We start from the raw sequence: 12,706 nt of genomic DNA on the forward strand, positions 1-12,706 counted from the left end.
AGGAGCTCTCCTTACGCGGGAACGGGGCCGGCGGGGGGGAGGGAAGAAATAAAGACAAATGAAAGTAACGAGCTGGATCTGTGTATTTGGGCTCGAAGCCGCCTTCCTCAGCCCTTAATGCAAGAGTCTCTAAATGCCCTGCAAGCTTCAGCCGAGTCGCCCGCCCGCCCCGTAAGGTGGGGTGTTAATTTTCCCTATTGCACGGGTAGGTAAACTGAGGCACCGAGGGGGGATGGGACTGACTCAGCGTCACACAAAGAGCTGGGAGCAGAATGAAGGAGTCCAACTGCTTAATCTGCTCTAACCACTAGTCCCCACTTCCCTGGGGTGCATGGGAATCCCTTGTCGCCATCCAGCCGGGCGCTGGCTGGGCTGGGGGGAAGAGACTCCGGGGGTGTCAGTACCGGGGGGGCTGAGGTCCTGGGGCGGGGGGGGGCCAGGCTGACTGGTCATCGAGTCACGGGCTGGCATCCAGGAGGGAACCTTCTGATCAGCTGGCCCAGGGCACCCCTGGGAGCTCAGCGCCCAGCCCGGGTCCCACCACCGTCCTGGAGCCGGGTCATGCACCCAGAGCTGGAGCCAGGCCACACACGGAGCCGGGCCAGGCACCCAGAGCCCAAGCGGCTCAAACGCCCAACAAACTGTTGGGAGACACGTTCCCTTGGCGAAAGACTCAGCCGAGCCCCCTGCAAGTAAGATCAGAAGTGAAGCGTCTCTGTGTCTGCTGGGGGCCGGGAGAGGATGGTGGGGGGGGAGGCTGGGAGAGGACAGGGGGCCTGGGAGAGGACACGGGGTGGCTGCAGCACCTAGCACCAACTCTGCTGACGCGTCAACCAGCCAGCTGCAGAAGGAGCCCACGGCTGGGCCGCCCTAAGACTCTTCTGCCCAGCACCAGCCCAGCTCGGTAGGTCGCCAAGGGCTGGGCCGGGTGAGCGAGGCCGTGGGGCGCTGGCCCCGCGTTGTGCATGTGCAGCCTCGTGGAATAAGGGAGTTAGCGAGAGGAACAACAAACCCTCCCCCAGCCCTGGCCCCGCGCCCGGGGGCTGAGCCGAGCTACCAAATAACCCCTCTGCAGCAGGGCTAATTACGCAGGGAGCTGGGCCGGCGGCCAAGGGGTGCGGCTGGGAGAATCAGCGGAGGCGGCCGCTCGGTCAGCGGGTCGGGGCTGGCGGGGGGGGGGACAGCGGAGCATGGATCTTTGCAGCTTTAATTGTCTAACGTTGGCAGCTCCCGAGGTGCTAACGGGAAACCCACCCGCCCCACAACGCTGGCTGTCAACGCGGACAGCGGCGACACCCGAGGGCTTTCTAAACCAGCCCTTAGCTCTCCGAAGCATCATGATCCCTGCTGGGCACCCCAGGAAACTGAGGCACGGTGCGGGGAGGGCCGTGCCCCGGGTCATGCAGCTGGGCAGGATCAGAACCCAGGAGTCCGGGCGTGTGGGCTGGAGGAATCAAGAGCTGCTGAGTTCTGCTCCCGGCTCTGTGGCAGGGGCGGCTTGGGCAAGTCTCTGGGCCTGGGTTTCCCCATGGCTCACCGTGGGCTAATAGCTCCCGACTTCCCGGGGTGCGTGGAGGGTTAATCAGTTAATGGCCCTACAGTGTCAAATATCCCCTTATATAACCACTAAGTATGCAGCTCTAATCACTGGATCCCACTTCCTTCCTTGAGCCAGGAATAGAACCCAGGTGTCCTGGCTCCCAGCCGCCGCCCCACTCCCCTCCTAGAGCTGGGAACAGACCCCAGCAGTCCTGGCGCCCTGCCCATTGTTCGGACTCCTCGCTAACAATGCCTCTTCGTTAAAGCAGACGCTCACCGGGCCGCTCGGACAGCCCCCGCGTGGCAGGCTTGGGGTGAGGAGGGAATCTACTCCAGCTGTGCCAGCGACTCCCACGCAGCGGAGGGTTTGTGCTAAACCGACCAGCGGAGAACCAGTGAACAGCTGACATACGTGTGGTCAGTAGGCTTCAGAGTTAACACCCCACTGAGCTGAACAGGAAGGGAAGGCACAGCCCCCAGCAGCTGCGCGTCAGTCCGGCTGCCTGTTGGCCGGCACTGCAGCAAATTGTCACAGCCACACGGGGTTTGGAACCTGCAATTCAGTGGGCCTGGCCCAGGGGCTGACGTCGGCGCCGGCCGGAGCAGGCGAGCTGGGAAGCCACACGTGCCGCAGCTGCCCCGGTGCAGCTGGGACCCCACAGTGCCCCGGGACCTTGTAAGCAAACCCAGGGCGACGATGGCGGCGAGGCCTGGGGGGGTGAAGGGGCTGAGAAGCCATGTCATGTATCTGGGCCGGGGACTGCACGCCCCTTACCCACAATCCCCCGGGGCCTGACCATCACCCCTCCCCGGCCCCAGCCTGTTACCCAGAATCCCCCGGGACCTGCCCACCTCCTGGCCCCAGCCCGTTTCCCAGACTCCCCCAGGGCCTGTCCATCACCCCTCCAGGTCCCAAGGTGTTACCTAGAATGCCCCTGGCCCCGTGCCAATGGGCTGGCTGAGGCAGGCCGCGCCCGGCGCTGTACAGGGAGGAAGGAAGCCCTTTGCAATTTTGCAAAGGTTCAGGCCCAGGCCCCGGAGGACACCCGAGCTGCTGTCATTTAACCCAGGCTAAGGGCTGAGGTTCAGATGCTCTGGTCCATGGAGCCCCACGTCCAGATTTGTTGTTACTGTCTATACTTTTCTTGGCTCAGGTTTTCCTTCTCCTCTGTAACCGCTTCTCTCTCTCTCTTTTCCTCCCGCTCACCCACTTGTACTTCTGTTTTTCTGAGATTTTGACGGAGGGAACGTTGGATACACTTTGGATGTGAGAAGTTTTTGACAAAGCGTAGACTAAGGCAGCTGCGTTGCAGAGATGGTACTTGGTGGCTCAGATTTTACGAGCACAATACGCCACCTTAAGAAATGAATCAAATCCATTCGAATCCGCTAAGTGAAAAAGCAGCTGATAAACACAGCGCTCTGAGTAAGAGAAGGGAGAGTTTACGATTACAAAACCCTGCTGCCAGTGAAATATTAAAAGCCGTGGCAGCAAAGAATAACATCATAAAGCTAAGATATAGTAAGTTGAAGGCAAAAGTAAGTGTTATAGGAAAAGAAAAGAGTTAAGAGAATTGCAGTTGAAAGTTGTGGAAAGTTTTATAGGAAAAGAATTCTTGGTTTCTTTGTAGCCATTCTGAAGGAAAAATGGGCCCTTTTCCCCAAAGGAACGGTCTGTGAATCCTGACTGAAATAATTTAAATATGTCTGATTTAGTCAAAATCCCTAAAGGAAAAAAAAGGGTTTCATTGGAACGTAACTGCCTCCAAATGTATAAAAGGCAATGTCATGTGTAAAAATAATTAGATCAGTGCAAGGGGAAAAAAATGTGTGTGTGCAAATCTATTGTGTAAATCCGTAAGGTTTTAAGGACCTAAACTAATATTTCTGGTTTGTAAAACCCTGTTTTGTAAGTTTAAGATAAACTGCTTTGGTTTTTTAAAATAATGCCACTAAAACCCCATTTGAATCTTTCGTTCAAATTTGCAAAAGAGACAAACACTTTTTTGCCAGACGCAGGTAAATTGGTGCTGTTTGGCTTTGTTATTCAGTATTTAACCCTTGAGGGGTACCTCAGTGCTTTATAGGTTTAATATCATTTTTAAATAAGGACCAAAGACTGTGGCCATGGCTATGGAAGGGCCGCCAAAAACAGGAGAATGAAAAAAGATTCTGGATTCTTTTTATTTTTGGTAACAAAATAGCAGATCAGAGCTGCAGCAAAATAATAAGAAATTAAAAGGAAAGTGTCATCTTGGAGCAACATCAGGGGTAAGATGCACAGAAAGGCAATGTTAAAAGATGATCAGGAATGAAAAAATAAATAAAAAAGGAAGATTCACGCTAAAGCCTTCAAAGGTAGGAGTTATTGCCTGCCTATAGAACAAAAACACAGGAAAATATGAGGGTAATTCCTCTGTTTTGCCTGCAATCAGAAAGGAGATTTGTAAAAGAAAGGGGTATTTTAAGCAGTAATGTGCCGTCCCCCACCAAAGGGGGGAGAAAAAATGTTCTTTTTTGCCTTTCGGAACTTCAGGAAAAGCTGGCACCAGCAAAACAGCTAAAGAACAAAACCATGGATCTACTGTTGCAACAAAGATTGTGTTTTGTGTTGTTTGTCTTGTTACTGACATTGTTGTGTATGGTATTGTGTTTAAAAAAAAAAGAATCAATGAGCACTGTAACTGTATTTACAGAAACATCCTCTGTCAGGTATGAAAGAAGAAGGATAAAGGGCAAGCAAATGAAATGCATTTGGAAGGAAAAGGGGTCCTGGAAATAGAATTGACAGAATTAAAAGGGCTGATTGACTTTGCTAAAGGGGTCCTGTGGAAAATGCCTCCTGTGACACCCTGGGACTGGAGCCTCTGGAAATTTCAGCAAACCCTAAGCAAACCAGGGCTGATGTGATGAATTTGCTGAGCCTCATGTGGGTGGGGCGCTCAAAGCACAGTTAAATGCTCAAGCGTCCACTCCCAAGGAAAAAGGGGAGGGAGAAGAGGGCCTCTGGCCTGGCTGGATCTGAGTAAAAGTGAATTAAGTTATCTTAAATGTTTTAGTGATACCGCCCACATAGAGAGAGGGAAGGTTGTTCTGCTTTGTGTTTCAGATTAACAACCCTGAGAACTTGAAGCACTTACAACAAGAAATCAGGAAGGATCACGGTCTTTGTTTTGTGGGTGGCAAAAGGAATGAAAACCAGTAGAATTGGAAGCCTGTTTAAAGAAATGTGGAATTAAATATGAATGCCCTCCAGCCACATGATGCTTGTTTGGAAACCGTGGAAGACAAAGGCCACTATGCTGTTAACCCTTTTGCCGCTAATAACTCTGTTGGTGTATGTAGGTGATCGCTGTGTGTGTCTCCGAAGCTGGCGTTCTAGGCTTTTTGCTAACTACATACATCAAGTAGATTATAATCCTCACGAAAATAGACGTTTTTGTAGCGATTAGGGGATGTGATTTTGAATTTCAAGTGCCTGAACTTCGATATAATCAGTTAAAAGCGGTGAATGGTGTTTTATCCGGCTGTGAAACCTGCACCACTTGGAACGAATCTGACTGTTTTACAAATGTTGCTTGTACGTCCTAATGTGCAGAACCGGCTGCTCTGCAAGACAGGAGGGGCGCAGAGTCATGGTTATGGTGCCGCATAACCTCAAAGCGGGTATTTGCAAGATTTGGCCAGGATCTAAAACATGAGGGGTGGGAGGTATGGTTGCAACGGCTCCCCGCCGGCATGGCAATCTTGAATTTGGCCTTGCACCCCATTGTCGTGATTTTGGGGTTCCAAATAATAGTGGCTCTCGTTACCAGCTAATGGCAGGCTGGATCTGGTGCAAAATTTCACAACATTCCCCGACAGAGCAGCCAGTGGCTACTGCCACCCTCGCTCCTTCCCCGGAAGGGAATGTATTGAATTTGTCACCCCTCTCTCGAGTGGGAGTCCGGGGAGACGGCTGCTCGTCAGTTGCTGAGCTGGTGTGCTGAGTATGGGATGCCAAGATTATTTGCCTGGTCTCGGGGGAGAGCCATGAGCGTCCGTTGGATCCCAGCTCTGGTGCATCCAGAATAAACGTGACGGCCGTTACGTAGAGGCCCCCTTCTAGAAAAAGTGACCTTATAAGGAGAGGAACGGATTGGGTAAATGTTAATGATCATATTTGTTGCTAACAGCTGCCAAAATCAGTCAGCCTTTCTGCTGCCCTGTGCAGCTATGGCAGAACTAAGCCCAGAGGGAAGGAGAACCTCTTTGCCTGACTCTGCACCCCTCCCCGGTGGATGTGCTGGGATTATTTACGCACGCCCTCCTGGGATGGTCACCCACAGCCAAAGGGATATTATCCCTGATGTTCCACCCATTGTTCATTGTTTTAAGATCAAGCTGTGTATGCCTTGCAGGGATGTGCGGGATGTTCTGCTGGATGAGAAGAATGTATCTTACGTTGAAATCACGAGCTCGGATTGCCTCCCAGTCTGTCGCCCTGAGACAATTCGATAAGATGTGACCCATTCGATACGTTCGAACAGAAGGGTCGAAAGGGGGACCCCCAGGCGCTGTGCAAACGAATCCGATGCAGACTCCTTGTTTTATTGTGTAAGTGAGATCGAGGTAGATATGTTTCCTTTCCTGTCCTGATAACGGTACAGCGCTGTTTAGTGCGGCATCAATGGACTCTATCTTGTTAGTTTCTTGACGTGAGCTTTCCTGAAACACGGCCCATTGAACCTAAAACTAGCTTGGTGAATTCTCTGTGTGTGAGTGAGCGAGGGATGTATGCGCAGGGCATAAAGAGACATCAACTGAAACTGCTCTGACACCAGGAGGGGAGTAAAGACACCAACTGCCCCATCCTGACCCTAAAGTGCAGCAGGATCCGCCCTGGGACCAGACAAAGCACAGAAACAAGAGACTAGTCAGGCTCGCAATCAGCTGGTGATTAACAACCACACTGAACCACAGGCATCTTGACACAGCCAGGCCCCTAGACTTAAAGGAGAGCCAGCAGCAAATGTAAAAGATGGGGTAAAACACTTTGGGTCTCGTTCAACGTCGTCTTGGAGCATCGGACTCGTGACGGACAGCGGCCCGGCTCCCTCTTCGTGCCTAGCTGGTCACTAGACTGGCTGGAGCAACGCAGAAAAGGGCTGGTCATTACATCCCGCCAGCTGGCAGAACGTCTTGGGTGTGAATGTGTGTGCGAATGTGACGGCTTTGTAATAGTCTGACATGTACAATACACCCGGCCTGTTGCCGGGTCCCCCTGAATAAGATCCATCCTGCTGGTCTTTTCTTTTACAAGGGTAACTACTCCATACGCACCATGCCCAGATCTGCACACACTGCATGCGGCGACAGGCCTGTGAAGCCCTGACACACACACACACACGTGCAGATGGACACACGCGGCTACATGTGCAAATGGAGGTGGGCAGAAGGGCCTCACCGGCACCCACCCAGGGCAGATGGGTCGTGTTAACCTTGCCCCCCTGTGCGTTGCTCTGTTCACTCGCCCTCCCCCGCAGGTTCTCCCCTCCCCTCAGCCCATGACGCAAGGGACCCGGCTGTGAGAGCAGGGAGGGTGCTGGCTGGGTGGGGTGTGTCTGGCGGGGGTGAGGGGTTGCGTTGGTGTCACCAGCTGGGGACATGTGGGTGCGTGTGCCCCGGTTGTACCCACGTCTGGTGGGTCCGTGGCTGGGAGGGGCAGGTTTTTAGCTCTGCCAGGGAGAATCCGGGTCAAAGCAAGCTAAGTTTGGGTAGGCCCTACAGAAACTCAAGTGGCCGGAGACTCAGCCAAGGGGCAGGGCGGGAGGGGAAGACGGCCTTTCTCCCCTCATCTGGGCCAACGGGATGGCCCCGATTTGAAGGCTGAGAACTCCAGGCCACCCCACCCGTTCACCTTGGAGAGCGCATGCTCCCGCCAGCCCGTCCTGCGCACCCTCACCCACTCCAGTCCAAACGAACCGACTTCTAACCCGCCGGGCATCCGGGGCACGCTGCGTTCACTCCCCAGCTGCTTTGAAGTCTGGGGGAAGGAAGCCCAGGAAGTATCATTATCAGCTAAGGATCTTACAGCCCGAGAGCTTCTGACTAGCCGGAGCAATATCGGCGAAGCTCCCGCGTCAGAGCCGGTGGATTATGACTGGCCTTATTTTACTGCTTCATTGGTTTGATCTTTGGTGAGCCCTCGTGGGCAGAAGCTGGCGGATGTTAAGCACCGTCTCTTGGGATTTAAAATTCAGCTGGGTGGATTAAGGGGAGGATTGGGCAGGGCTAAATGGCAAGATGATAGATCCCCCTCCCCCCGCGATCTGGAGGAGGACAAAACCCCCCCAGCTAGAGATAATTCGACTCACACTCACGACAAGCCTTGTGCATGCTTCTAACTGAGAAGCAATGGATTCCTCTTCTCCCGGGCGCGTCACAGACAGGACGGCTGAGGTTTCCCATGTCCCTGCCTCTCACTTCCAAGAACGAGTCCCCCTCCCGCAGAAATCCCTCAAATATTCCAGACGTTCAACCCTCCGATATGTGCCGCGAACGGCCCTGGTTGATTTTTAGTTCGTTGAAGGGGCGATATTCAGACCGCCGGCTCCTTGCAGATATCGATCTAAATCAGCGATTGGCTGATACGGGTCGTTTCTATTTTCCATTGAACCCCGTTACGTCTCTAGGGCCCCTCTGTTCTCGAAACGTGCAGGAGAGGCGGGACATGGGATTTTTGTATTGGCAGACCGTTTCTAGGCTTTGGAAATGGAGGAAACAGCTAAAACTCCGAGGGCTCCATCTCTAGGCTCGAAAACGCTCTCGTGAGATCCTTGCTCCGTGGGATGTTCTCAGTAACAGAAGGTATCAGTCTTTGCAACTGCAAGAAGAAGATGGTTTCTTATTATTGTTGCCCAGGCAAATTGCTCATCGCATCACGTGGTAGCTGGAGACGGATCAAATTCTTACAATCAGGCTTTTGGGTTCGCTTCTTACCCATGACTAGACTGTCTGACTTCTTTCGCTGTACCTCAGGAGAGCTTCTGCCAGAATAATTCGGCGTTAAGGGGTGGTTGGTTCCCGTGATCTGTGGCCATGTGTCTTCTCCAGCCTTTGCCTGCCCCATCTCGACCCTGGTCCTTGAGCTCTTTGGACTTCATTGTAGGACTGCCCCATTCCCAGCGCCATCCCGTCGTCGTCCTCGCCACCATCGATCCCCTCGCTCACTTCATTTCCCTTCGCACCCCACCGGCCTTTTGCTAGCTCCTGTTTTCGGCCGTAGGGCTGGGAGGTCGATAATTGTTTCATTTTCTCCCGTATGATTGCCGAATCCACTGTGGTTAAGGATGCGAGAGTGTATGCTGCTTTCGTGGCTCTCACGCTGGCATTGGATTCTATTAACTGAGACAAACGGTGGGTGAAATAACGGAGAGAATCGATTGAAGCCTTGGCGATTCTGGTTGCTCCACGCCAGGGCAGCATGACTAGGGTAAGAACTAAGGTCAGTGGAGAACACACAGATATTTTCCTACTACTGGGGAGTACGCCGGGGCGCCTCTTCCTTGTAATGTCTAGATTAATGATGTGGCGGCTCTTTTAAAGGAAGATCATTTCTCTCCACCGCAGAATCGGGGTAGATCCATCCCGGTGTTGTTACACGTGGTGACAAGGTTGTTTTATCGCCACGCGAGGCCTCCGCTGGCTATTATCGCATTGTTCCTTGTCTGTAACCCTCAGGGCTGGTTCTCGGTTCTAATAAGACCAAGGTGAGGAGTTTAGGGCTCGTGGAAGGCGGCGAACAAGCCTCTGCTTTTAGGGATGCATGCAAAGACGTGCAAAGAGCCCTGGCTTGGCTCTGTCAAACCCGCTTCCCCGGTGGGAACAGAGGTGCCCCAGTGCTAAGACCTGTTAATGCTGCACTGATCATTGCAGATGCTCTGTGGGAGCCAGAGTTTTGTTTCGGGGCCACATTTGAGCCTTAGAGATCATTACAAAGAATTTTTCGTGGCGACTTTCTCCCCGGAATTCTCCCCGACTCGTTTTCCATGCCGAGGTGGGCGTTTTCCCTGTACTTTGGTCTAAGATCTGCACCCTTCCACATTATAACCTGGCCCATCTTTGCTTTCAGCAGCTGGAGGAATAAGCTGTGTACTCCATGGAGTATAAGGGCTAGGTTGGGTTTTTCTACTGCTCCCGGCTTGTCGATCCTTTTCACCAGCCTAACCAACTTCTCAAAGAGAGCGTGATGGGTATCAGCCAACGAGCTGATCCGGCTGTGAGTCAGGATTTGTTTGCTTTTGGGTTTTCTGCTCTGAAGACGGCCCACGGTTTTGAAGCATATTTGAATGAGTTATCAAATCCTCAGCCTCGCATGGCACAGACTCAGGTAAGATTTAATCCGTAGTCACCACCCCAGACAATCCTGGGTTTAGTATTTTGTCACGTCTCGGCACGAAGCGCATCGGGGGCGTTTTTTGCCCTTCTAGCGCTGTGCCAAAGAAGAGAGTTTTTATTATTTGATCGACGGCTTACAGTACGAGCCGGGGTCACAGAGCTGTCGGGGCTGGTTTAGAGCAGGTGTGGGGTTTCTTTTTGTGTGTGTGACTCAATCAAATGGACTGATTGATTGATGTCAGCAGGGCCGGCGCGGGAGGGCCAGGGGACAAAGGCACCAGTGACGTTGATGGTGGGTTACGGGCTCAGGTGACGTTGGCGGGGCCAGGGGCGGAACAGGATCAGACCCAGCTGCCCCAAAGGGTTAATCCTGCCCATGCTCCCAGCCTGCTGGGCGCTGCCCAGTCCCGGGGGGGTGGCAGGCCCTGGCTGGCGTACAATGCCGGGGCACCCACAGCGAGGGAGGCAGAGCCTGCGGGAGCCCCTCTGCTAAGGGTCCCGGGCCAAAGCAGCCCCCCACCCCTGGTCCATCCCAAACACCGGCGCCGCGGGCCAAGGTCAGGCCCCTGGGGGAGGCGGGCGCCCAGCGTTTACACTGCTGACACCTGGGATTTCAATCACAAAGTGGCCCGAAGGAGGGTGTTGCGGCCACCTCTGGGGTGGGGCTGTGTTGCCAGGTAGGTAGCACCGACTCCTGTGCCCCAGGAGACTGGAATAGGGCGAATATTGCGCACGGCCCACATATAACGGGGGAAATAAGGACCAGAGAGAGAATTACAGACCGGAAAGATAACGGAGCAAATAACGAAGCAATCAGTTTGCAAACACCTAGAAGATCGTAAGGTGATAAGCAAGAGTCAGCACGGATTTGTCAAGAACAAATCGTGGCAGCCAGCCAGGCACCGTTCTTTGCCAGGGGAACGAGCCTCGTGGCCGGGGGAAGAGGTAGATGTGGCACATCTCCACCTTACACGACCGTCTCTTAAACAAACGCGGGAAATACAACCTAGCCAGAGCTACTGTAAGGTGGGTGCAGAACCGGGTGGAAAACCGGTCCCAGAGAGTCGTTGTCAGTGGTTCCCAGTCAGGCTGGCAGGGCGTATCTGGTCAGTTCTGCTCCGTATCTCCCGCAGTGATTGAGATCATGGCCCGGAGGGTGCACGTACAGAGTCTGCAGACGACACCAAGCCGGGAGAGGTCGCACGTGCTCTGGAGGGTGAGATTAAAATGCCAAATAATCTGGAGAAGCGGTTGGAAGGCAGCACGATGAAATCCAAGCGGGACACATGCCCGGGCGCCCCTCGCGCCGTGCTGGGCGGCAGGGGCAGCGCCAGCGGGATGGTGACGTTCAGATGACGCTTCTCGGCGGGATTCGGAGCCCAGGGAAATGGCACCGAGGGCCGGATGCGAGATCCCACGTGGGATTCTCCCGAGACCGCCCGGGGCGGGGCCCGTCCACACGGCGAGCCAGGGTGCAAATCTACCCACTGGCGTCCTGCTGTTTGAACTATCCCTTCTGGCTTCATCCCCGACTGCAACCCAAGAGCGCCCCACATCTACAACAGGGCGTGGGGGGCTCTCAGTGGGTGGGCTGGTGCGACCCAGGGACGTGGGCAGAGCTGGCAGGAGCTCACGTGTCAGCAGCTAACCTGACAACTCTGGAGCATGGAGGCAGGTTAGCTCCACCCTACGCCCATCGTATCCTCCGAGGCCTTCCCGCCATGCCCCCAGCTGCCCTCTTTGCTTCCTGACCAGAAATCACCCCCCCCAGACAGGCCGGCTGGGCGCAGAGCTCCGGCACAGGCTGGCATCGTTCCAGTGGACTCTGGAGTGGCGGCGCCCACATCGAGGGGTCCGAGCCCCGAGACCCAGCCCCACGTTCTCCGCTCAGCAGAGCTGCAGGCCGTGGCAGAGAGAAAAGACCTGAACGCCCCACTCTCTGCCTACGGCCCTTGGGACACATTTTCCCGCGGGGGGTGAAGGGGGCAGCTGGAGCCCCACCGAGAACCTGGCCCGAGCCCCCCAGCACAGCAGAGAGGATGAGCCTCGTGGATTTCATTGACGCCCCGGGGCGAGGAGCCGGCCGTGAGCGGGCGAAGCTGCAGCTTCTCCAGCCTGTTTAGTTCTCCACAAGCCGCGCGAGAAACGACAGAAACCGAGGCGGCTTCGCGCCGGTGCATTAGGACGACAATGAAACGCCGGCGGTGCCAGGCGCCCTCGGCGCGGCCGCTTTTCAAGCGCAATCTCTCGCAGCGTTTCCACCCCATTTGCTAAGACGACATATTTTTAGTGGCTCAGAACACAATGGGCCGGCACGCGGGTGCCCCCTGGGCCCGGCTTCTGCCACCCCCACTCCCTCGCCTGGGCCCGGCCGTTGGCGGAGTTCGCTCTCGGCGGGAAGCATTGGCCATTTGGAGAAGAAAAGAGTCCTTTGTTCCCGCTCGCTGGGGATGGTTTATTCTCTGTGAATGCACAGAGCTCGCTGGCTCGCTCACGACACACACGGGCACGTGACTGCAGACGTCTCACACACACACACACACACAACATCTGCAAGACACCAATCCCCCCCTCTGCAGGCCACGGACGCACAAAGCCCTGCCCGCTGCAGGGGGCTGATGGGGCAAGGACAGGGGTGCAGGGGGGACGGCGCCTGCATCCCACCTGTGGGGCTGTCAGCCGGCCCATTGATGCGCTGGGGTCCGGCTGGTCCAAGGATGCCTGTGCCCAGGGAGGGGAGGCCCAAAGAGCTGCCTGTCCGGCTGGCGGGATCGGGCCAGATCTCTCC

The sequence above is a fragment of the Emydura macquarii genome, unplaced genomic scaffold (assembly GCF_026122565.2).
Source record: "Emydura macquarii macquarii isolate MOO-44397 ecotype Brisbane River unplaced genomic scaffold, CSIRO-AGI_Emac_v2 contig_573, whole genome shotgun sequence".
Lineage (NCBI taxonomy): Eukaryota > Metazoa > Chordata > Testudines > Chelidae > Emydura > Emydura macquarii.